The sequence below is a fragment of the Ascaphus truei genome, chromosome 4 (assembly GCF_040206685.1).
Source record: "Ascaphus truei isolate aAscTru1 chromosome 4, aAscTru1.hap1, whole genome shotgun sequence".
NCBI lineage: Eukaryota > Metazoa > Chordata > Amphibia > Anura > Ascaphidae > Ascaphus > Ascaphus truei.
Window position 1 is genome coordinate 83,444,882 of NC_134486.1, and position 26,287 is coordinate 83,471,168.

The following is a 26,287-nucleotide window of genomic DNA, read 5'->3' on the forward strand; positions in this document are numbered from 1 at the left end:
TTACCCAATTGATCCATTTTTTTTATTTTCTTACCAAAACTCTATATAATCAACCCCAACTCACAAAATAAACCACCTCCCCCTTTTTAGAAGCAAATATGAATTTCCGAATGAGTACTGCTCCAGAGAAAGCCAGCAAGAGATAAGTCTTAAATAAGTTGACCTCAAATTGGGAATTAAAAACCACAGTTGCTTTTTGAATCAAACTTTCTAACAAATCGGTAGTCACCGTCCCTCTACTACCTCGCTACCAACAACAACAACAGTTTACCTTTTTAATCATGAGAAAGTACTTTGAATTGTAAGATCTTTTGTAACATCCACTAACCCAAACTATTTCATTAAAGAAATGCTTTCCCAGCCAGCTTCCTCTCCCCTGAAATACCTGCCAACACACACTCTTTAAACATCAATAAGTAGTTTACCACCCGACCTACTCTAGAAATACTGGTAACCAACCCTTTCATCACCTCTACGATACAATTCCCTCCAAGCTGAAACATATGTAACCCATGTACCATATATACCCCACGTACCATGAGCACCTAAAGCCAGCACCAGATGTTTTACAGATCAATTACTAATTCTCAGAGCGCTTGAAGACAATGATGGCCCACCCATGATCTGCCATGGGTGCCAATTTTCAGAACTAATTAATTAAAAATGATTCCGGGAATCTGTGAGTTAATTATAAACCCCCGGAACATGTCAGACCAAAAAAAAAATATATTTCTTCAAACAAACCAAAACTATTATTAAATGTTATTTTCATGACATTTGTTTGTCACCCTTCATTGTATGTTTAGACTTGCTTGAATTTTTTTAATGCATTATATATGTTTAAAAAATATGTTTTAGATCCTTTTTACTGTAATTTGTATGTAGTCCCTTGTTTATCCAGTGAGCTCCATGAGTGTTCATGTGCCTACTGCTTGAGAAAGTGCCGACATAGGTACAAATTACATCAGAGGTTTGTGGCTCTCCATATCCCATTTTGTATCTATTTTTATATTATGCTTTGAATATATTTTGATCTTTTTATACCCATGTACTAAATTACCATATTACAGTGATTCTTCGTATTGATATATATATAATTAATAGCAATCCAGAGATCAGATAGGAAACACATTAATGCCCATAACCAACCAGAGAATGCGTGGAGATATTTCTTCATCAGTGGTCGTCTATTTGCGGGGGTTGGAGTTAGTAGTTGATTAATACTATGAATTTGAGTGTTACATTGTATTGTATGTATATATTTGTATGTATATCTATATTTATTTAGCACCATCCATGCACATAGCGTTTCACAGCAGTAATACAGATGACATAATAATATAACACATAATGGGAATAAGCGCTTCAGACATAAAAGTAACAATAGGAAAAGCTTACAATCTAAGTGGTAAATGGGGAGAACTTACAGAGACAGTAGGAGTGTGTTCTCATAAGTGCATCTTCAAGAGGCCAATGTCAGTGCGATGTATAGTATCAACCAGCGGAGCTACCCATATGCTTTGTTAAAGATGTGTGTTTTAAGGTGATTAGTAGTCTCTTTCACAGAGAAAAAAATATTCTAGAAAGGCAGGAAGGGAGTGAGGAGGATATAGAGGGGATGTATTGATGAATAGAATCCTCCATTGTCTTGAAATAGTCAGCAATGTCCAAAGGAGAAATGGAGAACGAAAAACAGGTAACAGACAGTTGTAGAGAGTCAAAGACAGAGAAAGGGCAGCATGGGTTTGTAGTTAAAGAAGTTTGCGAGAGTATGAGATTTTCTCCAAAGGCATTCAAAGGAGTGAGTGCCATAGCGGAGTATGCATGTATGGCAATTTAGCCTATGTTTGGGATTAGAAGTGTGAGAATGGCAGAACAAAGAGGGGCCTATAGACCAAGAGAAGAGGATAGAGCAGAGTTGTAGTTCATGAATGACCAGTTGTCAGAGTCTGTAGTGGAGCTGAGAGTAGAGTGGGGAACGAAAAGTGAAGTCAAGAGCCAGTAGATTAGTGGAACGCAGGTCTCTGCAGAAACAATGGTTAGATGGAGGTGGAGAGTGAGAGAGATAAATGAGCTAATATGATAGTCAGAGAGATGAAAGGGTGAAATGGAGAATTCAGAGAGAAAAGTTTTTCGTGAAAGCCACGTCCAGATAGTAGCCGTCCTTGTCAGTGCTGGCTGCAGTCATTGGTGAAGACCAAAAGAATAAGATGTTAGAGAAAGCGAGAAGTCCAAGCGAGCAAGGAGTGATCAATACGGTAGTAATAGTCCACAAGGAAAAGAGAAGGGGAGTCTGAGGAGAGAAAGGAGAGCCAGGATTAAAAGTTGGATAGAAATAAAGAAAGGGGGATGAGTAGAGGTAGACGGGCAATAGATGACTGCCATGTGGAGAGGAAGAGGATAAAAAAGCTGGACAGTGTGAGCCTCAAAGAAAGGAAAAGAAGGCGAGGGAAGAATAAGAAGTGTTCAGTAGCAGCAGATTGAGAGAAAACGAGCACCACGCCTCCACGAAATACATTTGGTCACGGCGACTTTGCTGCGACCAAATGACCACAAGTGTTCGGCAACAGGTGGATCGTCCTCTGCAGCTGATCCGCTGCAGGAACCTCCACCACCAGCCGCTACTAAGGTAAGTTTTACTACTCGTTAGGCTAGGGGGTTAATTTAAGGGGTTTTAGCGGTTATGGTAAGGGGTTACTATAAAGGGTTTTAATGGTCAGGATAGGGAGTTAAATTAAGGGGGTTTAGTGGTTAGGAAGTTAATTTTAAGGGTTTTTAGTGGTTAGGGTAGCAGGTTTATTTAAGGGGTTTTAGGGTAAGGGCTTAGGGTAGCGGATTTTAGAGTAAGAGTTAAACATTGGGTCTTACCTTAGCGGCGAAGTGTCCAGTGGTGACAGATCCCGGCGGTGGAGTGAGTAGTGGCGAAGCGCCACTACTCATTTGGTTGTGGTGAAACAGCTGTGACCAAATGTCCTAGACCGCGTTTCCATCCCTGCCATCAGGACGTCGAGTGTGGAAGAAAGAAAAATCACAGTAAGAGAGGATAGTTTCCAGTGCAAAGTCAGACTGAGTGAGCCAAGTCTCGGTTATAGCAAAGAGGAGCAGCGCATGAGAGAAATAAGTCACGTACAGAGAGAAACTTGTTAGAAAGGGAGCGGGCATTCCAAGGGGCATAGGATAAAGGGAGAGGGGAGGGAGATTGACAGGGGTTGGGTATAAGGATAGAGGGGTTTACACCAAAATGAGGAAAAGTTTGATGTGGGTGGTGAGGACGAAAGCATGTAGAAATAAGACAGGAACCAGGATTGGGAGAGATATCCCAAGAGGAGAAGCATGGAAAGTAATAGAATGTGTGAGGAGGATTTGTAGGGATGTATTTTAGTGCAGGGTGTATTCCTGAGTAGGGTCAGATGTGCGGTTAGGAAAGGAGTTTATGTGAAATGGAGGAAGGAGGAGAGATGCAAATACATGAACGGTATTAGAGGAATAATTAGGATGGTAAATAGAAAGTTGTAGTTTGAGCTTAGAGCAAATACAAATAGCAGAGGAGCCATGACAGTGGTAGTAGTGCAAGTTAAGGCCTCAGATAGGTTAAATGCTCGCTCGCTCTCGATTGCCATGACGTCATGCACTGAGCAAGCTGGAGCGATTCCTGGCCATTTGAAAATGGGCTGTTGCGCAGGCAGGGGTGTGTCAGGAGGCGTTGCCATGATGTCACAGAGCTGGTTCACCTCAGTTGGCGAACCGCTCGTGTGACCCGGCCAACGCACCACAAATACAAATTGATTTGTCTCTTCAAGCATTGCTCCTCTGAACTCTCACGTGCACGCACGCGCTTACTACAGCCGCTCTCATTGCCTCACGCTGACTCAACACGTTGCTCACGAGCGTGCCAGCGAGCAAGCCTTCACCCTGGACAAGGCCTAAGTGTTGAGAGTTGGGTGAGGGATGGGCACTGTAAATGGAGTTAAGATGAGGACAAAGTGCATGATGTGAGAAATTCAATATGTGAAAGGTGGTGCTCTAGAGTGAAGGGCGCTGTGTCTTATTGAGCCTATGATAAAAATAAATGTCCTCCTTTCCAGCCCAGTTCATCTCCAGAATCCAGGGTCAGTATGTGAGAAATTGTCCACTTCTTGTTCCACTTCTGTTGAACTCCCTGTTGAACTTCACACGGTATGCAACTTAATAAAAGGCCACTTGAAAGATGAGATGCTGCCACCGCGGCAGATGCTGACCTCCCCCCCCCCCCACCCCCTCTCCCTCAGTTTTATGAATTATACTGTAATGAGAGATTTCCAGAAAAAAATGGTTTGTATGGTTACAACAAAAAGGGGTATATTTTAAATGAGATAGAACGAACAGTTCCTTTTATATATTGTATGTGATGCAATTTATGCAATCGTTCTGAAACAATTGTCTTGAATATGAACTAAAATATAACCTGATTTTGATTTCCCCTAGAGTTTTTTTTTGTTATGAATTAGGTAAATTAGGTTTCTCATGATCTTATCCAGCGCTCCCCATACATTCTGTCCCGCTTCATGCTCTATATCTGAAACTCTTTGGAGCCCTTTTAACCTATTTTCAAGTAACAGCAAAATATTGAAAGCTTTTTTTTACAGTGTGTAAAAATAATCTAATTAAAAAAAAGGAACCAAAGGTACTTGAATTATTATTTTTTTTACCAAGGTCAGAACATTGTAACATATTTTGCTGTCAGACTGTCTATCTGAGGATTTATTTTGGGCCCCAGACAAAAAGAGGTTTCGGTTGAAATTACTTTCTGAGAATACACCCAATTATAAAATGCAATTATAAAATGCAAAAAGACATAATAGCCAAAGCCGTAATTAGTCCATGCCAATATATGTGTGGGAAAACCAACTGATCATAACATATTGCCATGCTACATGTTTGAAGCACACCTGCTTAATGCAAGTATTACTCATTAAATAGATACAACTGACCACTTTCATGCAAGTAGTACACTATATACTGTATATGATGTCCCTGGTGTAAATTTCCACAGAGGACTCTTGTGTGTCATTCATTTGTAAATATACATGTCTATTGTCTACATGGAATATTAGTGACAACGGATGCAGATATGGGAGTACTGAAAGCACGGTTTAAGGCACGGAGCAAGGTGTCGCTTTGCTGATGTAAGGTCACGTTTTGCAACAGATCAACAGAAAGGTTGCCAACAAGTATATTTATCTAATATCTGATACATGGGGTTACACTACCAAGTGAAAATTCCAATTTCAGCATGGGTGTAGGGCTTATAATCACTATTAGGAATGTTGTTTACAACCATGACAGACAGCATCATCCAGTATGAGAGAAACAAAAAAGGAAAAGACGGTGTATAAATAGCGCTAATGAAAGTGAGTGAATGGTAACCCCTCTATAGGGATTACCCCCCTAGTGGCGGGCTAGGCTGCCTGGTGGAAACTGATTTGTACAAATCAGAGTGTAACATGAAAACAAAAGAAATACCGGCGCCTTATGAGTCCAATGTAGTAATTGTCCTGGAAGTCCAAAACGGGAGGAGAAACGTCCTTCCATTCCTAGACCGTCGGATGGTCAGATGCGACTTTCTCCGTGCGTTGCGTAATATGAAATGAGATAAAGAAAAATATAGTGCAACATAGCCAGCACAGGATCAATTGATCAAAAACAATGACTAACACACCTACATGACGATACAAAACAGACAAAACAAACATAAGACATACAATAGCAAGGCTGAGAATAAAAGCTAATTTAATACAAAATAAAACAATATAAAATTGGAAATATGCGAGTGACAGAGAGAGCGCCAATCCGGTGGAGTGAAACCGGAGCCCTACTCACAGGATGGTGGATGTAAACAGGCAGTGGATATCAGCTGTGGAGAGATGTAAGTCCTCCTCTGGTTACACAGTAGTGCTCATAGGCGTGCTCCTGTGCTTTCCCGCGTTCCTCAGGCGGATGTTATGTCACTGGGGGGCGAGCCTTGAGGGGAAACGTCCTTCCTGCTTCTAATCCAAGTCTGTAGCGTTACTCTCGTCAGTTCGTCAGAACAAGCTTCTGAAATTACCCTACGCGTTTCGTGCGCTTGCGCACACTTCCTCAGGGAATATATGCCCTGAAGAAGTGTGCGCAAGCTCACGAAATGCGAGTGACAGGGTGACAGGGAGAGACAGAGGGTGACAGCGTGAGACAGGGGGACAGGGTGGGTGATACTCTGTCACTTACACACACACACACTCTCCCACTTACACACACACTCTCCCACTTATACACACACACACAGACACCAACCCCCTCCCCTCTGAGAGCGAGTGTCCGCCCTCTGAAATTCCTCTCTCTCCCTCTTATCAGCGATGCTGACAGGAGATGAAATATAGCAGTGACCGCATGGCTGCTCTTAATGCTGAAGCCGGCTCACTGGAGTGGTATGCTGCATCTCCCTCTCCCCCCCACCCTCTCTTACCTGCCATGAGAGTGAGAGAATCCAGCCTGGGGGGCTCCCTCCGTCCGCCTCGCCCACAATACACACGGAGGCAGCAGCAGCAACTTCCTCCAGCCACACAGCGCCGCTCCGAAGACACATCCAGGCACATCTCCAGGCCTCTCCCCGACTCTGGTCCCTGCAGTTGCTCTTTCAGTGTTTTAAGATTACCTTTGAGTATGAGTAGGTTAGACGGGACAGGGCTAAACAAGAGAATGAACCTCTAGGCGTGTTCCCTTATGTTGTCTGCAATGACAGATAAAGAAAACACACCATTGCGCAGTATACAGACTCAATTGCCCCAACCTGAAGAGGAAAATCCCTACTTACAGGATATTTTCTTGTTCATTCGGGGGAGAGAATCTGTTCTTTAGCTCTCTTCTCCTCTTCTCCTGAGGAAGTGACGTAGCGTCACGAAACGCGTAGAGAGGAGGAGCCTAGTACAGTGCACGTTGTAAGCTGTCACCTGCGTTGCATCTCGTGGTGTGGGGAGAACTTCGGGCGCTGCGCCGCTGACATCATCGGTTGGCGCGCGACGTCGTGAACAACACACCATCGAGTGGACATAGGCTGCGGACGGCATACTTGAGCGGCATGTTTGCCCTCGCAAAATGTGAGTGTAACATCGCTGCTTTTTAACATTGTTAAATAAAATTTGCGGAGTACACTAGGCTGTCTTTCAATTTTCTCCAACCACGGTTGTTGCGGTGTATGCTGCTACTGGGACGACGCAGACCGAGTTGAAGAGAGCCACCTTAGGAACCACGAGGGGCCCGTGGAGATCAAGGTGGAGGAAGAGAGCTAAAGAACAGATTCTCTCCCCCGAATGAACAAGAAAATATCCTGTAAGTAGGGATTTTCCTCTTCAGGTTGGGGCAATTGAGTCTGTATACTGCGCAATGGTGTGTTTTCTTTATCTGTCATTGCAGACAACATAAGGGAACACGCCTAGAGAAAAATCTACCTCACATTGTTGATGAATCATTCTACTACCAGGACTGACTTTTCAAACAGGACTGACTTTTCAAACAGGACTGTCTTTCGATATGGTACTGTAATTATCATCACCACACTTTGCGCCGGGGACATTTTTTGTATTTGTATTTGTATGGTATTGGATTTGAACAATCCATTGTTTATTGCCCCCTTGGCTGCATATGTAATCACATTGTAATCACACAATTGTTGTTATCACACCAATTAGTCTATCACTTGGATCAAGCGCTGGTAGAGAGTTTTTTTTAGTTAGTTTTGTATTCACAAGAGAATGAACCTGCATCGCCACAGCATCACACGCGGAACAAGAAGCAGTCCTGTTGGCGAACATTTCTCTGACTCTGGCCATAAGATGAACGATCTGAGGGTGGCCATACTCAAATGTAATCTTAAAACACCGAAAGATATATGTATGCACACACAGCTGTCTCTTACACATACAAATACTCCATGTTATTCCATCCCGATATACCAATTGGAACCACATAGTATCTACACACACTTTTAGTAATGCAACACTCTCTCACATTTCCACACCTACCCACACCATTAATATACACTCCCACTCCACACACCATATACAGTAGTAGTGTATACAGGGCTGGAAATGGAGGGGATGCGGGAGGATGGCATCCCCTAGTTCCGGAGATCGATGAAAAAAAATGTAGACAAAATAAGAAAATTGTCAAATTCAAATTATATATGTACCTTTTATCTTTTTAGATATATTTATTTTTTATTAATATGGTCCTGCTAGCACCACCTATCGACCAAGTAATGAACAATTTTTCATACAGATGTAGACAACTTTACTGTCTTTGCCACCGCAACTGCTTCTGGTGAAGTAACGTACCCCAACCGCAAGCAGCAGCAGCTGGAACAGTAAAGTTGCTACTGTACATCGAAGATTATTACAGCAGGGGTCCCTGATTTGTAGGGGAACCACCTGCTGTGATAATCACTAGCTAAGCTTACCTCCAGCTCCTTGCATTAGTGCTATCCAAGCCTGGTCTGAAACTGCAACCAGCAAGGTCTGGATTTGTAGTCAGCACAGTGATTCCAGTGCCCTTATATGGGAGATCTAGCCATATAAGGGCACTCTGACATCACTGACCTGCTGCAAAAGTTCATGGGTTGTAGTTTCTAGCAGGGAAATACCCCTGATAGTGTTGAACTCCCAAGGACCCTTGCAAAGAGGTCAGTGACCCTTGAATTTTGGCTAATTGAAACTTTACGTTCATGCTCATTAAGATAACCCTCAAAAATTAGTGTTTTGAAATACTTTAAGAAAAAGTGCACCAAACCCGATAATGTTAGTGAAAGTGAAAACGGGACAATATAAAAAACTTTAATTATCTGAGAAAGATGACACCCACAAAGACATCCTTATCCCATAGCCTCCCAGTCCCAAGGCATCGACTTCTAAATCTAAAGAACTTCAAGAGAAAGATTCGTCTATTTGTGAAAATTCCACGAGTGATATTCCAGATTGTTGGACCCGTGCAATGTTTTTAACAAAGAAACAAGAATATCCATGGATTATGACAAAAAAACAAATAGAATGCAGTGTGTGTACCAATGTCTCTCATTTGGGGGCCGTATAAACCCGTGGAATTCATCTATCTGAAGAATGGTATAATTTTGAAATCCAAGTAAGTGGTACTAAAAGAAGCCAATTGCAAGAATTAAGAAAGAAAATTCAAACACAAAAATATTGTACGTCAAAAAAATGTAAAATACAGCAAAATAGAAAATACAGTCTATAAATCATTGAAGATATGGTACACGAAGAAAAAACATGCATCCTTTTTAGAACATGCATCCAGTTTATAATATTGACCACAAAGGTCGACCTTTTACAGATATGGGACATGACATTGAACTGCAAGAAATCAACAGAATTGATTTGAGTCAAGTTTTACATTCCTGAAAATCTTGCACAGATATTGCAAACCATATAGGTCAGGAAATACGAAAGGCAGAAGTTCAAAATATTATCAACAAAAAAATCACAATGTTCTGTTATGATTGATGAATCAACTACAATCAATGGCAAACCCGTTCTTGTAATTTGCTTAATGACTGCCGTCGGTGAATCTGATGATGCAGTCTTTTTATTTTGATTTGGCACCTTACAATGTGGTGTAAAATCAAAAGCTATTTATGATACACTTTAACACTGTCTTAAAAATTCAGGATTTTTGATGCAATATCTGAAAGAAAATGTAATTTCTTTTGCATCTCTTATGCTCGGACGAAACTATGGAGTTGCAAAATTGTTCCTCGATGATTTCCCTAATGCAACTATTTGGCACTGTGCTAATAACAGACGAACTGAGCATGTGATTCTGTTGATGAAGTTGCAGTGTTGAATCTTTTACACATTTTTTGTGACAAATTATATTCACTGTACCACATATATCCAAAAATCAGGCTGAATTGAAAGCCTGTGCGGAGTCTCTACAATGTCAGTTGCTGAAAATTGGCCGCGTGTTTAGCGTAAGATCTGTTACTTCATATTTTTGGGGCCGTCAAAGCTATTTGGTAATCATACAGTATGATGCTCTATGGGAACTTTTCTGCAATGCAAGTTCTGATACTTCTAGATTATGCACAGAAAAGCAATAAAATAGAACAATTGGCAGAGAATTTTGAATTGCATGGAATACACACACTTAGAGCTTTCAGAGAATTTAAGGATAGTAAAGGAATTAAGATATGCGAGGATCTTTAAAAAAATAATTGAAGCAGTTAATTCAATACCAGTTTGTACTGGAGAGTGTGAGAGGAGTTTCAGTAGGATTAATTCATCCATGTCACCACAACGTGCATGTCTTAATATGGAACACCTACGGAACATTCTTTTTAATAAACTTGGTGAGGCCACCTCTTTCTCTCTTCAAAAATGTTTATACTTTTTTGTAAACTTAAAGCCATTTGGTTTTGTGCTGATAAGTGATAACAGATGCTTATTTTTATTTATCATAATTGTTTTTTGTAAGAGTGTTTTATTTTGAATGTTTCACATTTTAAATTCTATGACAAGTGGAGATCGACGCATGAGGGTTTCTTTTTTTGGGGGGGTAATTAAATTGATGGATTTAGCCATACCCCCAGTTCAAACATCCATCACTGAGTGTATAGAACCAATGGACAAATGCAAAGAATTAAGATTCACTAGGACCACACAATGTACAGTACAGCTCATGCTAGTACATTCCCGTTCCTTGTAGTAGTGCAAGCAAACCAGGTTACACAGCTTAGTGAATGTGTCCATTTAGGACATTAATGTAAATGTATTTCTATATAGCAAAAAATGAGATGTCCTACTGCAATTGTTCCACACTAAGCTATTAATGTTCACAGTAGACAACAACAATTCTAGATACTCCTTTATTGTTGGGAGAAAAAAACATTCTGCAAATGTCCCTATTTCTAGGAACCTGAAAATTGCTTTATCATATTGTTCAACTCTTCAAAATTCTAAAATACTTAAAAAAAAAAATCTAAATGTCAAACTTTCAGTAATTCATAGTTATTCCATCTTTCATCCGCTTCAGCAAAGAAGAAACGTTGCGTGTGGCAAGAAATCTGCAGTGCATGTTACATATTGATTTTGCAAGGCCCATAGAAAATATCAGTAGCAAGGTCTTTATAATAGCCACTAACTTTCCACAATTGCCAGAAAAACTAACAAAAGATGCAGACCAGAGACTATACAGTAAATGCAGCACTTAATGAGAGCTTGGCACGTTTCCCAGAGCCGGATGTGATTGCTGGAAAAGTACATTCCAGAGCATGAATGTAAGTCCTGTAGCTGCCAAACATACTGGTAATGACAGGTATTGGCTGCTGTGCTGAAGATGATGTCAAACCAGGTGTGAAGTAGAGGAGTGTAATCTTGCATTTTAATGAATATTGATTAAAAGAAAACAACATACTTGAATGATCAATAATGTTTGTAAACTCTTCTTTTATTTCACATCATACGTACTATTCATCCAACACAAAGCCAAACTTTCAAAGTATTAACGCACAGAGGTCCAGATCAACAAAGCTTCATTATTGACTTAAGCTGTTAACTTAATTTAACGCCTCATTAAGTGCTAACAGCTATCTTCAAAGCTCACTAACGCAGTGTTAAGTGCTGTTTTCAGCCCTATGGAGTCCTTGCATTACTATAATGGACGTTAGTGCTAATGATATGCAAAAGAGGTGTTTTCTGTAACATTACACTCTGCTCGTATTTTTCAACCTCTCTGCAGCATTTTACACCATGGACCAACCTCTTCTCCTTAACATTCCCCATACTATTGGTATTCGTAACAAAGCTCTATCCTGGATCTCCTCTTACCTCTCCCATCGTACTTACAGTGTCTTTTCTGCTAACACCTTCTCCTCTATCAATCTCTCAGTGGGGGTACCCAAGGGCTCTGTCTTGGGACCTCTTCTCTTTTCTCTGTACACACTTTCTCTAGGTGACCTAATCACATCTCTTGGGTTTAAATATCACCTCTATGCTGATGACACACACATTTACTTTTGAACCCCTGACCTTACTCCTGCTGTACAGACCAAAGTTTCTGAATGTCTCTCTGCGATATCATCCAACAGTAGATGGCCCTCCGCTACCTTAAACTTGGCAAAAACAGAGCTCCTCATACTTCTTCCCAAACCTGGCCCTACTACCTCCTTCCACATTACTGTTGGAAGTACACCCAGTAGCCCAAGCACGCTGCCTAGGGGTCACACTCGACTCCTCTCTCACATTCTCCTCTCACATTCAAAACGTATCTAAAACCTGTCGTTTTTTCCTCTGCAATATTACAAAGATACGCCCTTTCCTCTGTTGCTCGACTGCTAAAACTCTGACTCAGGCCCTCATTCTCTGCGTCTCGATTACTGTAACCTCCTGCTGTCCGGCCTTCCTGCCTCTCACCTGTCTCCCCTACAATCTATCCTAACCGCTGCTGCCAGAATCACTCTACTTTTTCCTAAATCTGTCTCGGCATCTCACCTGCTGAAATCACTCTCCTGGCTTCCTATCATATCCCGCATCTCGCACTCAATTCTCTTCCTCACTTTTTAAGTTTTACACTCTTCTGCCCCTCCCTACATCTCAGCCCTAATTTCTCGCAATGCACCATTCCGACTGCATTCTGTTCAAGGATGTCTTCTCTCTACCTCCTTTGTATCTAAAGCCCTATCCCGCCTTAAACCTTTCTCACTTACTGCCCCAAACCTCTGGAATGCCCTTCCTCTCAATACCTGGCTAGCATCCTCTCTATCCACCTTTAAGACCCACCTTAAGACACACTTGTTTAAAGAAGCATATGAGTAGCACAGTGGCTAATAATATACACATGATACATAAAGCTTGACCCCCTGCAGATGCACTTACCAGAATGCTCTACGACTGTCTCTGTACGTTCTTCCTATCTACCAATTAGATTGTAAGCTCTTCGGAGCAGGGACTTCTCTTCCAAAATTTTACTTTTATGTCTGAAGCACTTATTCCCATGATCTGTTATTTGTATTATTTGTTATTTATATGATTGTCATGTGTATTAATGCTGTGAAGCACTATGTACATTAATGGCGCTACATAAATAAAGACATACATACATACAACAACTTTCCACAGAGCTCTGTTATATATAAAGCAGAGTGGCGTTAGCTCCCTCCAGACCCTGAGTGTGTGGTGGGGAGGGTGGAGGTGGGGGGAGAGGGGATGTGGGGGAGGGAGTCGTGTTCTACCAGAGTCTCGTGGGCAATAAATATCCTCTCAAACCAACCTTAAAACAACATGTGGAGAGACACTTGTGACCAAAAAATGAGCACACCTAATGCTGGGCATGAAGGATTAGAAAGAAACTGTTTGAACTGTTGCAAAATTTAATAAAAGTTATCACTCCCAGAGACCATGTTTGTGTGTGTGGAATATTTCTGTAAACAGTATGAATAGCAGACCAAGCCTACCAAAGGTTGAGAATGTTGGTATTGAATAAAAATCCCCCCCAAAAAAATTATTAATATTTTTTTTTTCAGGGTTTCTTTGCCTGTAAAGTCTAATTACAAGTAAACAGCAATAGGCAACATAACTGTTGTGTCCCATCATTTGTGAAGGCATTATACATCCCATTAACCAGGAAGTTGAATTAAAGCATGACACATTGCGTTGTGACATTTTATTAAAGGTTATGAAATAATCTATCGATCATTACTGTATGTCTTGCCCCCAGAAAAGCGTGAAACATTTTAAAAATCGTGAATCTGTTAATACTGTATAAATACTGTATAAAAGTTAAAAAAAGGCAAAATATAAAAAATAACGATTTTAGAGTTCCATCGAACTTTATCCATATCATCTTTTGATGGTAGATTTCAAACTTTCATTTATGAAAAAAAAATTATGCTTTAAGTACCGTATAAAGCTAGTGCGCATGTGTCAACTCACGCTCTAGTGCACATGTGTATAAGCATTGACGGGCTATGGCAGGCATACAGATACTGCATACTGTACAGTAGTACTGTAGTGGATGCGTGTCATTGGAAATTAATGTTACTACTGTATAGTACATTATATTTACCTTCATTATATACCTTGCCAACCGAGCGGAGATGACCCAATGTCAGTGGTGTACAGCATTGTGCATAACAGCTGGGATCACTCATGTAATCAGCATTAAAGTTGACAGGTGCCTGCTGAAGCTGGTAATCAGGCGGGGCCATGTAGCCAGGATTGAGGTTCACCATGTTTTCAGTGACGGACAGCCCATTATTGCTATAGTATTGGTAAGCCGGTGTTGGTACTTTGCAAGGTCGGGAAGTACGAATCTTAAATGGATTAAACCCGACCTTTTTCTTTTTGAAGTCGCCATGACTGGAGTTCCCTCCAAATTTCCACTAGACGGTTGTCTCAAAGACCTTTGGCCAGAGTGGATGGGTTGTCCCTATTATTAGCTGTTTGAGGTAGTTAACCTGGATTGACAGTTGGAGGGGGGAGGGGAGGGAAGGAAGTAACCCCTGTTCAGCTTTAAATCTATTCAATAGTAGTTTGGCATGGTGCTGTTCCTAGGATATAGATAATGTCGGATCCAAAAAAAATAATCTGGTTATCAAAAGCACTCAGATACCCTAATATGATATGTAAAGTTACATGCCTTAAAATAATTTTATTATTATTATTATTATTAATAATAAAATAAAGGGGTATAAACAGAAACACGACGAGTGCAAAGTTATGTGTCCATGGTCAGTGGTACTAATACTTAAGTAGTGGTGTTCACTTATTGATTATTTTCCTAAGGGACAGCTCTATGAGGGCCTAACCTATCTATCTTAGGATTCAGGGCTAAATTGAAGTCGCCTGCGACCACTAAATATCCCTTTGCTACTTTGTTTAGTATATTAAAGACTGATGTAAAGAAAGAGGTGTCCTGATCAAAGGGAGCAAATATGGTGGCTATCGTTATGGGTTGGCTATTAACTGTACCCAGATGTATCAGATACCTACCCTCTCTATCCTTTTTAATCAAGTCGGTTACAAATGGGAATCTATTATGTAATAGTATCACCACTCCCTGTTTTTTCTCCTTAGCGGAAGATAGGAAGAACTGTCTAAAATGTTTGTTCATGTATTTAGGGCAGCTCTTATTACGAAAATGAGTCTCTTGTAGCATGACTACAGGTATGTCTGCTTGTTTTCTGTTACATTCTGCCAGGGCTATACAGAGTTTCCCTGGGCTGTTTAGGACCTTCACATTATGGTAAATTATGGTTACTGTCATTTGGGCCTGTATGACCGACCCTTTAACAAAGGCTTTTGAAAACACAGACCTTGCAGGGTTCCTCTCATTTGCTGGTGTCTAACATAACCCTTTGTGAACTTGGGTTTAACATTTTTTGGTTTGTCCGACAGAGGAAGGACCCAGCCTTGGAGGGGGAGAGGGAAGGGGGAAAAAATAGAAAAAGGGAACAAATTAGGATAATTAGGTTTGGTCAGAGACAAAACTGGTTCTCTTGCCCTTTTGGGGGGACTGATAACCGGTAACTCCAAAAGAGGTGTCCAGCGATCCTGAAAATATTGGATCTCAGCCATCCAAGGGTCTTGATCGTGATCCCAGATAGGTTCCAGGTCACTCTTGACAAGGCGCAGGCAAGCAGCCGGGGTGAGCCCAACTCCGGCATGCCAATACACATTTGTCATTATAACATTATTGCATTACAACAAGAACTGATATCCTATAAAGGTTTACCAAGTTTAACAATGAACCCCCAAACTTTAATAACCTGGTCCAGCATAGAGTCATTGATTTCACCACCTAAGACGTAGTAAGATAACCAGAACCCTCCTCCGGTTGTTTTCAGGTCCATCCGTGGGTCATTTACTTGCGTGCAGTGTATCGGGCCCCCGTAAATGTGTTCTGAGACTAACTTGTAGCCCTACGTTGGTCTGTGCCAGGGCCCGTATCAGGAAACACCCCAAGATCGGCCCCCCACCCACTCAGGGACAACGGAGGACAGGGAATTTATAGTCTGGTCTCCTTTCTAACCCCCTAGCGACCTCAAGGATTCCCCAAGGCCCCAGAGAGCCGATCCCAGGAACGGATCCTAGGCTCTTTTCAGGGGAACCTGTGTGTCTCAAACTTTCTTTCCCCCATACTGGACCACTATCTGTATATTTTAACCTGAAATGTCGCTCCTGAGCTGAGAACATCAACTTAATTGATGAAGTTTTAAAATCTTGCACCACTTCTCTCCTCTAACTCTCTATACTGCAGCAGTAAGGTGTGGCAGATTCAGGTAATATAGGTATGCTCTTTTATTCCTTTGTGGAGGGTGTATCAGGTGTGCATTGCCTCAGTTTCCTATCTTTGTGATTTTATTATGAAGTTTTAGGTGTTCAGTTATGGATCTCGCTTTGTGCTTCTATGCTTAACCCAACTGACCACCTCAGCCTGTCTCTGGGATCACCTGGCCGCTCCTAGCATCTAGGGCACACCTGTACCCCCCGACTACACATAGCAGGTGGCTTTGGCCCCTACCCCACACCAGCTAATTATATTTTGTCAGCTCAGTGTTACCTCTGCCGTGGTCGGCATAGAGAGCCACAGGCAACCCTCCAAATACTTGAGGCCCCATTGCTCCCTTTGGCCTGAGAATCTGTTATAATGTGTAATTGGTCGCCAACTAGTCCAGCATGGAGCCTCTCTAGTCCGATACCCTTCCCCTCTGATAGTGTTGCTGCGGGACTTACATATGTAGTATGCTCACCCATTATTTCCATTTGTTAGTCTTGCTCAGCCCTGTGCTGTTTGTGTGGCAGGTTGAACCTAGGCTGTCTGTGATGCCACGTCTAAACCCGCCCCCCTCTACCCGTTGATCCTTTCCCTACCACCTCCGTCTGCACCGGGCTCCTACTAAAGGTGTTGTCGCTTCTGATGGGGTTTCCCTGACAGATGTATACTCCGTGGATGTTCCAGCACCATCTGCGTCTGCTCGGCACGTCCTCCAGGTGTGCTCCGCTCTCCCTGCACCTCCATGCAATCTGAAAAAATCCAAGATGGCCACCATTCCTTTTGCCGCTGTGTCTGGGAGAGGTAGTGCCGCTTTAACCCAGGAACTTGCAACAAAACTCAAAATAGGGCAAGACCCCATTAAGGGCTTAATTGCCATAAATTAGTGGACATCAATTAGTGGAGCTTATGGCTCTCACTTCCTTCCACATCGATTCAGGTGCGGACTCTTCAGCTGAATCAATGTTAGTGGAGCTAGTGGAACATGTTTTCAGGCCCAGTTTTAAAAAAAAATGCATCTCCTTCCTCTAGATGCCTGAAAGTGGCTGCTGATCCATTTCTAATTACCAGCATGACCGAAGGGAAAGATCCAGCGGTATCTGACCCCTTATCCCTCAAAACTTTGGTGATAGGTAGAAGGTTCTTTCACTTGGCAAGCGAGGTAGGGGATACGTCTTGATATACTTGTAGCTTGATCCTTTCGAATTCAATAGGGTTTGTAGCCCTTGTTATCTGGCAGAGTGCATATTTTACTCTGAAGTAGTCTCCCGGCTGGGGTTTGGCTCGGAGAGCAGCGGTCTAGCTACAATTCAGTCTCTGCTCTGTCAGGTAGTGTATGTGTCAGCCATTTTGCGGCGAATTCTTTAGGGTCCGTAATTTTTGCATACCCTGTAATGGTAGCTTGATAGATGGGTTCAACATGATGGAAGGACTGTCGGATTAAATGATTTCAAGATGAGGATGAATGCCTAAGAGATAATACTTGTTTGTTCTAGTTGACATGAAGCAGAAGGTGAAGAATGCCAAAATGCTTTCCATGGAGAATGTATGGGATGCAGGTTGTATGAGAGACTTGAATTTGGACCAGGAAGGGGAGGACTCTTTCCTAGTGTTAAGTGTGAGAACATCCTCCAATTAACGGATTACTAAGGGACTACTATAGGACAACGATTTCTGTTGAGTAGAAACCAGCATAATGCTTCTGCGAAAAGATTGAATAGCGTGGGGTTCCTTCTGGAGCTGAAAGTTGCAAGAATAGTGAAATAGTAGGGGTCTACATTGAAACGGCAAACTGAAGGAGATGAGGATTATATTTAAAGTGATTGGGGGATGGGCCTAAGTTATTTATGGGAGCCTCTACTGCAGCCACTCCGCTGCCAGCCACTTTGACAAGAAGGTAAGTTTTAAGGTTGGGGGATAGTTTTACTTTAGGGTAGGGGGTTAGTTTTAGCTTTTGGGTAGGGGGTTAGTGTTAGGGGGTTTAGTGGTTAGGGTATTTGGTTAACTTTAGGATTTTTAGCAGTTTGGGTAGGGAGTCAACTTTAGGGGTTTTATCGGTTAGGGTAGGGGGTTAACCGTAGGGGTTTTAGCAGTTAGGGTAGGGGTTTAATTTAAGGGATTTTAGGGGTTAGGGTAAGGGCTTAGGGTAAAGGGTTTTAGGGTAAGGGTTAAGGCTTTTGGGTAAAGGTTAGCGATAGTATTAGGGGTTAACATCAGGGGATTTTAAGGTAAGGTTAGTTACTTACCTTAGTGGTGGAGTTACCAGGCAGAGGGGTTAGTCATGGCCAAGCACCGGCGGTCATTTGGTCGCGTTAAAACGACTGCGACCAAATGTTCTAGACCACCTAAGCCTGACCCCATAATTACCAGCTTAGTTTTGTTTTTTTGCGCTGGTTTAGTAAACAGATTCCAAAATGTAAGGTGTGTGTTTGCTTTGCATTGTATTGCTGACCTCTCTGACAGTAAATGTATTACTACCAGTAATATTGAAAGTGAACCCCATTTTACAGTGAGTTTTCCTCCCATTACAAACTCACTGTTCCCTTGTACGTGAGAGGAAGTCTCTCTGAAAAACTCATTTGTTCTGAGAAAGTACAACGGGGTAGATCCCGGAATTGTACATTGGAAGGTCGTTCCTTTTTACCTAACGTTCCGTTTCCGAAATTGGAAACAAACGTTATTTTTCTTCTTATAAACAGGTATCCTCAAAGCTGATTAGATACAAAACTAACGTCCATTAGCAAAGCGACCATCGTAATGTTCCCTGCATGAACAGGGAAGCGTTGTGAAGCGTTAAAAAATACATTGCTCATGCGCATTGCGAAAGAGTATTATTAGCGCACGTTAGTGTCAGGAATCGGCGTTCTCCACGCTCCTCACACAGAGCACTCCCTCCCCGCAGGGAGCCCCTGGACACACAAAACAATCCTACCTTACCGGTCTCCACGGCTCCCCGCCCTGCCGCCGTCACGGGATCACTCCCCTCGGCGATTCCTCTGTACAGCGCCGCGCGTGCCCACGTCCTCCTGCACGCACACCTGCACCATCCACTGGCTCGGTTCACGCGCGTACACGAGTTACGGAGCACGCTCAGTCTGCACACTCTTCTTCCCGTCCCCCGGACCTCAGGCTCCGCTCCCGCACACTGCACGAGCATACTCAGGTTACCAACAAGACTCACCTGGCCTGTTATGCCTGCACCAATCTGCAGTGTCTCCCTGTAGCTCTTCCTGTCCCGCCTCCGTTCCTAATTGGACCTTCCTGCTTTATCTGGCTCCTCTCTGCTCTCAGTCTTTGCTCGACATAGTCTCTGTATGGAAGCATTTGACTACTCTCTCAGTGACTCCTCAGGTATTGACGCGGATTGGACGACTACCCCCTCTGGCTCTCGACTTCGGCTCTACTTGGACTTCGTAACTTCTGGCATCCCTGTAACACGGCTTATACCTTCGATCATCCGCAACTCTCCTATCCCTGATCCTGGCAACGGCAATAACTACTCCTCCTCTACTACCGGTACCGGCAAGTATTGTCTTCATTACTATACCTGGCCTGGCAACACTAACACCACACTCTGGACGCGCTCCCTTTGCTGCGGGTGCGTGTATCCCTATGTCCCACCTCAGCACAGGGGACGGGTCTGGTCCGGCGTAACATTATGTCGAGCCCACAAGACGCAGACCAGACCGAACTTCAACAGTTTCTCTCTAATCTGCTTCAGCATAACCAGGCCATGGTGGATCAAATTGTGACACTTACACGCCAGGTCGCAGTACTCTCAGACAGGGTACCGACCGCGACCCTGCCAGATGTAAGCCCCCACTCCGCAAGCGCAGTTAGCAGCTCAGATGTAAGGATTCCTCCCCCCAAGCCTTACGCAGGTGAACCGCAAGATTGTAGGGGTTTCCTAAACCAGTGTGAGGTGCAGTTTGAAATGGCCCCCCATCTCTACAATACTGATCGCAAGAAGGTAGCCTACATTTATAACCTCCTCGCTGGCAGCGCCCTGGCTTGAGCTTCCCCGGTTTGGGAGCGACGTTCTGACCTTACCCAAGATTACCCGGCATTTAAAGCCGAGTTTCAACAAGTATTCGATTCTTCCGCTCGTCGGGAGATGGCATCTGTTTCTCTCCTCCAGATCACTCAGGGACGGCGAATGGTGACACAGTATGCTGTGGAATTCTGGACTCTAGCAGCCGAGACTAACTGGGGACAAGAGGCTCTCGTCTCCATGTTCTGGCAAGGCCTGGCAGATCCCATCAAGGATGAACTCTCTCGCCAATCCAGGCCGGATCAATTGGAGGTCCTCATTGATTTGGCTGTCCGAGTGGATCAACGTATCCAGGTACGCCGCTCAGAGCGTCAGCGCACTCGCGTCCATAACTTTCAAGTTCCGTTCTCCAGTACTCCCAGCAACACTCCTGCACTGGAGTTGCCAGAGCCAATGCAATTGGGGGTACAACGCATCCGCACACCGTTACGGCAGTTCCGCCACGCCGGGGGATTGTGTTTCTACTGCGGATCTATGGAACATCTGGTTCGGGAGTGTCCACTGTGTCCGGGACGGAAACACCCAGTGAGTACAGAGGGGCTCTCTCTGGGTGTAATGTCTCCACGTCCCCTTTCTAAAGGTGAACTCCCTAAGAAACTTACATTTCCAGTCTCCCTTTCAGGCGATAAGTTCAAGACTTCTACCACCGCTTTCATTGACTCAGGAGCTGGAGGAAACTTTGTGGATCTTGAATTCGCCAGGTTAAACCGCATACCACTCGTGAGAAAGAAGGTTACCATCGCAGTCGTCGGTATCGATGAACGTCCTCTTACCCCGGCCCACATCTCCTTACAGACGGCTCCCTTGCTTCTGTCCTCACATCTGCACAAGGAGATCTTAGTTCTCGATGCCATTCACGCTCCTGGGATACCCATCACCCTTGGTCTTCCTTGGCTACAGCTTACCAATCCTCTCATTGACTGGACTTCCTCTGCCCCCATTTCCTGGAGGCCGAGGTCAGGCGAGACTCATCAACTGCTGGCCAATACCTCTGTTCCCGAAGTTATTCTACCTTCCGTTTACCATCAATTCCGGGACGTTTTCAATAAGGTACAGTCAGACCTCTTGCCGCCACACAGTACTTACGATTGTCCGATCGATCTAGTTCCAGGTTACTCCCTACCCAAGTCCAAGACCTACCCCTTGTCGTTACCAGAATCTCACACTATGGATGAATATATCAAGGAGAATCTCAAAAAAGGCTTTATTCGTCACTCCAATTCCCCAGCAGGGGCGGGGTTTTTCTTCGTCAAGAAAAAGGACGGGTTGTTGAGGCCTTGCATCGACTACAGGGGTTTAAACCAGATAAATATTAAAAATCGTTACCCCCTTCCCCTTATTACCAAACTGTTCGATAAATTACAGGGGGCCAAGATTTTTTCCAAGTTGGATCTGTGTGGTGCCTATAACCTGGTGCGCATCAGGAAGGGGGATGAATGGAAGACGGCCTTCAACACGCGTAGTGGACACTACGAATATCTGGTAATGCCTTTCGGCTTATGTAATGCTCCCGCTGTCTTCCAGGATTTCATCAACGACGTCTTTCGTAAGGTACTCAATGTTTTTGTTATTGTATACTTGGATGATATCCTGATTTTTTCCAAAGATCTCCAGGACCACATACGCCACACCTCCTACGTCCTTTCCCGTCTCCGGGAACACCATTTGTACGCCAAACTGGAGAAGTGCACCTTTGATACGACCTCTACTCCGTTCCTGGGGTACATCATTTCCGATGAGGGGTTTATGATGGACTCCGGTAAACTTCAAGCAGTCACAGAATGGCCAAGACCCAACTCTCTCAAGGCCATACAACGTTTTTTAGGGTTCGCTAATTATTATCGTAAGTTTATACGGAGTTTTTCCACCATTGTGGCACCCCTTACAGCGCTCACCAAAAAAGGAGCTGATCCTTCTGCTTGGTCACCCGAGGCCATCTCCGCCTTCGAGACACTCAAGGAAGCCTTTATATCCGCACCTATTCTCCGTCATCCCGACATTGAACTTCCCTTCGTCCTGGAGGTCGACGCTTCTGATTGCGACGCTGGTGCCGTTCTTTCTCAGAGACCCACACCCCAAGATAAGTTATATCCCTGTGCATATTTTTCCAAGAAATTCTCGTCTGCCGAGAGGAACTATGACGTGGGTAACAGGGAACTTCTGGCCGTGAAGATGGCTCTTCAAGAGTGGAGACACCTGCTGGAGGGGTCGAAAGAGCCGTTTACTATCCTCACGGACCACAAGAACCTTCTTTACATAGAGAACACTCGACGCCTTGGTCCACGACAGGCTCGTTGGGCCCTTTTTTTTCCCGATTCGATTTTCACCTTTCCTTGATCCCCGGGACCAAGAACGTTAAGGCAGACGCACTCTCCCGAATACATTCTTCTGAAGAGAGGCCAGAGGAATCTTTGGAGACTATCCTTCCGCATGAGAGGATTCTCGCCACATCTTCTTTTAAGAATCTTGACAAGATTTTGCACTCCCAGAGACGCATTCCCAAGGACTTGGTCGTTCCCGACAACAAACTCTTTGTACCTTCCAAATTTGTTCCAGAGGTCCTGTCTTGGGGTCACTCCTCTAGATTTTCCGGATTCATGGGATCACTTCGTCCATTGTTTCTGACAGAGGTTCTCAGTTCGTATCCAAATTTTGGAGAGCTTTCACAAAGAAATTGGGCATCTCTTCTTCTTTCTCTTCCGCCTATCATCCTCAGTCCAATGGACAAACGGAGAGAATCAATCAATCCCTGGAGAAGTACCTGAGATGTTTCAGATCCGATTTCCAGGATGATTGGGCTCAACTCCTCTCTTGGGCAGAGTATGCCGTCAATTCTGCCAAAAACGAGTCCATCCGGGAGTCTCCCTTCTTTATAAATTATGGGTTTCACCCTCCCTGTCTTCCCATCCCCAACATTCCTTCTGGAGTACCAGCTGTAGATGAACGCATTTCTTCCCTCCAAACCGCATGGTCCAGGATTCAGTCTACCCTTCTCAACTCCTCCCGCAGGTCGAAACTACAGGCCGATCGTCGTCGTCGTTCGGTGCCCTGTTACAAACCAGGGGATTTGGTATGGCTCTCCTCTAAGAATATCCACCTCAAGGTACCAACTCCTAAACTGGCACCCAAGTTCCTGGGTCCTTTCCCTATTTGTGAACAAATCAATCCCGTGGCATTCCGACTCCAACTACCACCCAGTATGAAGATTCCCAATGTCTTTCATGTGTCCCTCTTAAAACCATTTATCTCCAGTCACTTCTTTCCGGATCAGACTCGTAAACCGGATCCCATTACTGTATAAAATAACGAGGAATACAAGGTTCACTCTCTTTTGGATTCTCGCCTATCCAGGGGTCAGCTCCAGTTCTTGGTGCAGTGGAAGGGCTTTGGACCTGAAGAGAGATCCTGGGTACCTTCAAAGCACATTCATGCCCCGGCCCTTCTTAAGTCCTTCAGGAAAAAGTTTCCAGACAAACCGTTCTTGGACCGTCCTGAGGCCGTTAATGAAGAGGGGGGTACTGTCAGGAATCGGCGTTCTCCACGCTCCTCACACAGAGCACTCCCTCCCCGCAGGGAGCCCCTGGACACACAAAACAATCCTGCCTTACCGGCCTCCACGCTCCCCACCCCTGCCGCCGTCGCGGGATCACTCCCCTTGGCGATTCCTCTGTACATCGCCGCGCGCGCCCACGTCCTCCTGCACGCACACCTGCACCATCCACTGGCTCGGTTCATGCGCGTACACGAGTTACGGAGCACGCTCAGTCTGCACACTCTTCTTCCCATTCCCCGGACCTCAGGCTCCGCCCCCGCACACTGCACGAGCATACTCAGGTTACCAACAAGACTCACCTGGCCTGTTATGCCTGCACCAATCTGCAGTGTCTCCCTGTAGCTCTTCCTGTCCAGCCTCCATTCCTAATTGGACCTTCCTGCTTTATCTAGCTCCTCTCTGCTCTCAGTCTTTGCTCGACATAGTCTCTGTATGGAAGCATTTGACTACTCTCTCAGTGACTCCTCAGGTATTTACGTGGATTGGACGACTACCCCCTCTGGCTCTCGACTTCGGCTCTACTTGGACTTCGTAACTTCTGGCATCCCTGTAACACGGCTTATACCTTCGATCATCCGCAACTCTCCTATCCCTGATCCTGGCAACGGCAATAACTACTCCTCCTCTACTACCGGTATCGGCAAGTATTATCTTCATTACTATACCTGGCCTGGCAACACTAACACCACACTCCGGACGCACTCCCTTTGCTGCGGGTGCGTGTATCCCTACATCCCACCTCAGCACAGGGGACGCGTCTGGTCTGCGGGCAGCAGCGGCGTAACAGTTAGTTAGTGACACATTAGCGTGCCCCCAACACCGCGTTGTGAGCATGTTACAATTCAAAATAAATACAATTGCCCTACTGCAAACCTCAGCCATTTTTGACTGCTGCTCATTAGAGATGACTGATCAAGCTTCTACCTCCACTGCTGCGGCTGCTCCTGCTGCGGCTGGCAGAATAAGAAGCCTAAAGTTCAACGATACGCTTGCCATTTTAATAGAAAGTGTTGTAGCTAACCACTCTAAAATAATTTTGTCTCTCTGCCAGAAGAAGAGCACTGCAGAAAAGCAGCGCATTTGGGGGCGCATGCTGTAGCGTATTAATGCTCTTGGACATTGATATGCTAAAGAAAAGTGATGGACAGACAGTAAAGACTGGAGGGGGCCCACCTTTCCCCTTGCACCTGACCAGTCTGGAGGAGCTGGTCAGCTCCGTTATCACACACTCCTAGTTAAAGGGATGACCTGAGCTTGTGGACACAACAGATGCGAAGAGACCTGGTAAGTGACAATACAATATGTACTGAATATAATACATTAGATATCAATCTCATGTACTGTATAAACTTCACTTTAGACACAACCACAGCAGAAACATTACTGTCTTATTATTTGCAATGTACTCACACATACAGGTGAGGAGTACTTAGTTAAATAATGTATGTGACATGCTTACATGTGTGCCCTCATAAGATTACAAAAAACTATAGGTCATGCCTTCCACATTGCAGTAAGGGATCAGTCAGTATAAGGTGATCCTTTTAACACACACATTCCCATAAAGCTCAAACCCCAACACCCACCACATCATATATAAATATATATATATATATATATATATATATATATATATATATATTATATATATATATGTCAAAAGGAGTGCTGCTGAGTGTGGCAAATGTATACAACAAAAGTCAGGGGAGCCCAATGCTACATCCAATTGACAAAACATATATGGAAATAAGTATAAAGTTAAATACTTCAATAATACAGATTCAGTCTATGACTAGAATGAGATAGAAATGTATCTGCTATCGCGCACTAAGAAAGGCATCACCGATTGTCCAGTGGTGCTTTCGTGTGTATAAATGAATGAATTGAGAAAAGGGGACACAGTGGTCAGTGATGTTAAGCTGGATGCAGATGGTAGAGATAGTGATAGGGAAGAGGAGATCGCACGATGTGTGGAAGAAATCATTGCCAAACAGGTAAAAGAAGAGTTGGAGAAATGGAAAGGTATGGTTGAGCAATAAGTCCACCGTGAGTGACTAAAGCATGCCAAGCTAAAGCTAATACTTAAAGAGACACTGTTCGACTACACAGCTTACGCGGACTCTCTTCAACCATGACTACACATCGTGGCTGTGAACTGTTTGTGCTTCATGTCCTTGTTCCATATAATTCCCCCAATGGGGAAAACCAAACTTACTGGTAGGCGTGAAGATGGTCTGAGAAAAAGACCTTACACTGAGGAGAACCAGATCCATAGATCCCATTGAAAGTCGGGAAGTGTGGAAAACACAAAAAGACTGAAGAGAAGAGTGGAACTTTGAGGAACTGATAGTCAAAGAAGAAAAAGGAAAGACTCAAACCCCAGGTCTTTT